At 35.6% G+C, this 5,215-nt stretch overlaps 1 long non-coding RNA gene across 1 annotated transcript; it reads right to left on the bottom strand.

Moving 5' to 3' along the window:
- Positions 1–748: 748 nt before the first annotated feature.
- Positions 749–4,306, bottom strand: LOC118021340. The gene is made up of 3 exons (XR_004682149.1): positions 3,982–4,306; positions 2,062–2,151; positions 749–868 (listed from the first exon to the last, which is right to left on the bottom strand). It is a non-coding gene; the product is annotated as an uncharacterized LOC118021340 (long non-coding RNA).
- Positions 4,307–5,215: the final 909 nt, after the last annotated feature.

The following is a 5,215-nucleotide window of genomic DNA, read 5'->3' on the forward strand; positions in this document are numbered from 1 at the left end:
GTATGGTTCAAGGGAAAATAAATCATGATGAATATCTACTACTGTATTACCAAAAGAACAGTGGCTATATTTCAGCACAGTTTTCTACTTCAATTCTTTCACATTTTTATATCTTAAAGTAAGCATTAGTAAATATTCCCATCTGGTCTAAGTTTTTATTTTTGACCCTGAATCACAATCTTATATCAGTATAGGCTAATTTATAAAGGCATTGCATCAAAATTTGAAAACACGAAGAATCAAATATAATAGCTTCTTTTTTCCTAGAATTACCCAGTGTTCAGATGAGAAAAAATTTTCAAAATCTGTATTTGGGGAAAAAAAGGTATAACAGAATAACCAAACTTATTGAAAATTGCAAGATCAGGTTTGTAGAAACTTTTAAAGCTTTAGAAAATAAGTGGATTGCTTCCAGGTGTGTGGGACTAGTGATTATGGGGTTAGAGTACCCTTGATGGGGGGTGGAGGAGGCACTTCCTGAGGTTGCATTAATTCCCTTCTTGTGTCCAATCATCTTGAAGTCAATGTCCAGGATCAAGCTCTGAGTTTTAACATCTCAAAACTTAATTTCCATTTAATATTGCAAAGCAAAAGACTAATACTAGTAACAGGATGATGTGACTGCCATATGATGCCAGGAAAAAAAAGAAAAAACACCAGACTATTTGTTTATAATTTCAAAATGACAAATAATTATTCTAAAAAGGATACTGCCCTGATCCACACAATCAGTGCTCCTTACCTGTAAGACAGGCCACTTAGGGATCCAACCAGTTAATAAATTTGCAGTGAGAACTTGCTATGTAGGATAAGAACAGTCCAACTCCTTGTGACCAGCACATTTTCTTCACGAGGGCAGATTTTCCTTCTTTAAATAAATGAATACACAAAATAATGTTACAGTCCAGAAAGGAGGTCCTGGGATCCATTTTGTCTCTTTAAGGAAAATTAAATGTTGGCTGATGTACAATTCTAAAGTACAAGTCTCAGCAAATAATTTTATCTCCTTCATGCCTATATATTTCCCAGACACTTTTTGTTTTATATAACTTCTAAGCACTGACAGCAGAGATTACTTCCATTTATTGATTTTTTTTTCCAAGGACTATTCAAGAGAAATGGTTATTGCGAAAATTCTTAAAACTAATGGAAGCCTCAGTGTTTCTGGGCTAGTGTAAGATATTCATGAGCTCTCAGCTATGTATGTGCCAATAAAAGACTGAAAGTCATTATGGGGATGTCTCTACCTGGTTAACTAGTTTACATTGTCCATGGGGTTAATCAATAAAACCCCTAAGTAAGAATAATTACTCTTACTTTTCAGAGGAGGAAATTCACGTTAAGTAACATTTTCTAGTCACTCCTCCGGTCAAGACGGAGAAAGTATTTGAATTAGATCTCTCTGACTTCTTAGTAGGACAACATGGACTTTCTCTATTTTGACCTATACATGGCTACAGAAAGATAATGCCCCATAAACTAGAGACAGGTTTTTAGAGGACAGGAATAGTGAAGTTTAATTTATACATTCCCAGAAACCGGTACAGTGAAAGCAAATGAGAGCCTCACTTAGTATTGCTGCATGAATAAATGAACTGTGTGGACTTGGTAGGGTTTAATTGCTACCTTGGAAAGCTATAGATTGAACATAAGATAAAGTGATTTGTACTTTATTATGCTGTTTCCTTCAAATTTATAATAATCCTTTAAGGATAAGAATAGTGTTAAAATTATGCTCACAGTTTTGGAATTTCCTTTTTATTTAGCTGGTTTTCTTAGAATTGTCAAGTAGAAGGAAAAAGGGTTTCGTATCCACACAATTTAAAAATATGGTCAGAGCTCAACATCACTAATAACTAAGAAACTGCAAATTAAAAATACAATGAGATACCACTTACGTATATTAGGATGGTTACTTTAAAAAAAAAAAGGAAAATAACAAGTGTTGGCAAGTGTGTGGAGAAACTGGAGCCCTTAAGCACTGTTGGAGAGAATATAAAGTGGCATAGCAACTATGGAAAACAGAATGATGGTTTGTCAAAAAGTTAAAAGTAAAATTACCATATGATACAGCAATTCCACGCCTGGGTATATGCTCAAGAATTGAAAGCGGGGCCTTGAAGTACACCCATGTTCATTGCAGCATTATTCCTAATAGATAAAACATGTTAGTAACCCTAGTGCCCACTGATTGATAAATGGATAAGTAAAAGGTGGGTGTATACATACAAAGGAGTTTTATTCAGCCTTAAACAGGAAGGAAATTCTGACACATGCAACAACATAAATGAGCCTTAAGAGCATTATGCTAAATGAAATAAGCCAGTCACCAAAAGACAAACACAGCACGATTTTACTTCCATGAAACACTTAGGAAAGTCAAAATCCTAAAGACAAAGTGGAAGGGTAGTTGCCAGGGGCTAGGGTAAGGGAGGAATGTGGAATCACTGTTTATATAGAGTTTCGGTTTTGCAGGATGAAAAGAGTTTTGAAGATGGTTGGTGATGATACTGACGTACTAACAATATGAATAAGTGAGGCTGAACTGTACATATAAAAATGGTTACGATACTTAATTTTATGTTGTATGTAGATTACCAAAAATGGAAAAAACGATAATAAGAGAAATACATTGGTCCATACAGACAAGTCACTGTTTGGACTCTACTAAGCATTAGCCCTTCCCTGTTATTTGGTTTATTACCTTAATGTAGCTGAGTCTCATTATTTAATTGTACTTTTTTTTTTTTATTAAGAGGGAGGGGATGAAGATCTGTGGACCTTGCTTAATTATTTAAGTGAATCCGGCATCTTTCAAGTTAAAATAACCTCTTTTGTTCCCCAGAAGTCCTTAAGAGCCAATGCTTAGATAATCACAGGAAAATATTGCTGAGGATTGTTAAGAAAATCGAGTTATAAGAAAATTCAGGTCTTAAAAAAATACCACTATAGTATGAATTATTTATTATCAATAAGATGCAAATTATTAAGGCCTAGGCCTAAAGAGAACAAGAGTTAATGAGATTTGTCTCTTGTCTCACATTATATGGATTCTCTGAATTGATTTTGGATTTCTAGCCTCTGAGGAATGAAATTTCCAGTGGCCACATGACAGCTTATTTAGCCAGCAGCCAGTTAAAATATATATTTAATAAAATTTAATTAGTAAACATTATTGATCAGATACTCTATACTAGTCCTGAGTAAGTAGTATACAAGTAGGACAAACATGGATATATTGATATATGTATTTTGTAAAGTGACAGCTCTTAAATCTAAATAGTTACTATGTATGCATGTACCTGATTTCTCTTTCAAAATCAACTGCCAAAAATTTCAAATGTATTTTTCTATTAGAGTAGTAGTGGTCAAATTCACACATTTATGGCTAAAAAGATCTTTCATGATTTTTGTTTTAAACCATGTAATAAGGTCAAGTAAAATTTTCTTACTTAAAATTTTATCTTTTCTGGCTAATTAGATAAACTTACATATTTAAAAATTTATTTAAAGGAAACAGTAAGCAGGTAGAGATATGTAGAAGGGACTCTCAATATTGATTGAGGTCATCAAGACCTTTTAGCCATGGAACATGTTTTTATGTGTTATTAAAGAAGTTATTCAGAAGAAGGTGGTGTGGTACACTGCCTTGAATTTTCAGGAGAGCCCTGGTGTGTCAACAGCCTTCCTCAGGTGTCATGAGGACACTTTACTTTCAAAGAGAAAACTGAGCTGATAGAATGAGAACAGTTAGAATTTTACACACAAGTCAGGTAGCCTCCAGAAACTCCTAGAAATAACCAGGTGAAATTCTTTTGAAGGATGAGGTAAGTTTTTGTCATCATTCATGTGCAGGTAAAACCTTCCAAATTTGAGTTTTAGTTTCAGAATGAGCACATTTTACCCTCTCTCCTGCACACCCCCAAATAAGCCAGGGTGGGGACATTGATAGAAGACAACTCTCCCATCGATACATTTTACCTGGCATTTATCTTCTACCCACTTTAGATTTTTATTCATATTCCTGTGTTCTTAGATGTAGTTTCTCTGGAACTATAAATGTGTTCATGGGATATGGAAGAGCTTTTTTTTAGAGAAGTTCAGCAGGTAAATCAGCAGAAGGCACTTTTGATACCAAGGAAGCATAAGCACAGGAGGCTGGGAACCTCAACAGCAGGATTCACCAACTGAAAGATTCATAGCACTGGCTTCTGATCGCGTGTGTCTGGTCAAGGGTAGCAGTAAAGAATCTGTGGAGAAAAAAGAGATGGGTCAACCCTCGGATGTATAGATGAGCTGTTTCTCAGCTGAGACTGGTTATTAATGAAAGCAGTCATTAAAAGCTTCCAAGAGGTATAGATATGCAATTTTTATTTCCCAATTGTCAGTTGTGGAAAGAGCTTTGCAGAAAAACAAATCCTGTATTGGTGGGGAACAGAGAGAAGGGAAATATATGGAATATGGTGATTTCCTTTCTTGCTGGCCCAGATCAATTTTGTCATCCCAGAGTGGTTTTATCCTGGCCAGGCCACACCATCAGGGAATAGTAGTATGAAGGTGGGTGGGAGCAAATGACCACCTTCCCCCACAATGCACACATTACAAAGTTTTTACTAAGTCAGAAGTAGAGACATTACAATTACAAGACTGTCATCTGATCTGGTGGTGATAGATTTCACCAAAAAATGGCACCTATATTTTATCTTTGTTTTGATTTATACTTAACATTTGCAATGTTCAGATACGGCAAACAAGTTAAACTGTACATATGTTCCACAATTTGTGTAGCTAATTTCATGCATAAGCCACACAGGGGTACGTTGTCACCTGGAGGTGAGGACAGGGATAAGCACCCTGGTTGTTGGAGGTGGTAAATTTATCATTACAATTATGTTAAAACATAATTACTATGACGAGGTAATCTTCATATTTGCCTAGTGACAGCCAAGGGGATTACATAATTTGTGAAAAGTAAAAAAAAAGTAACAGTAACATTTTTTGGTTTAGACTTAAAAGTGACCTCTCGGTGCCCTTCCCACTGTTTCCTTCTACAGTCACATTGTTACCTCATCTGATCCGCACAACCATACTATATGAACTCCATTTTACAGATGAAGAAACTGAGGAGGCTTCACCCAGAAGGAAATAAAGCTGGAACGGGAGCTCTAAGTCCAGGGCTCTCTGTACACCTCTCACCAAGCAGGCTCTCAATAAA

The sequence above is a fragment of the Mirounga leonina genome, unplaced genomic scaffold, assembly GCF_011800145.1.
Source record: "Mirounga leonina isolate KUSES-001 unplaced genomic scaffold, KU_Mleo_1.0 Mir_174, whole genome shotgun sequence".
In the NCBI taxonomy this organism is placed as follows: Eukaryota; Metazoa; Chordata; class Mammalia; order Carnivora; family Phocidae; genus Mirounga; species Mirounga leonina.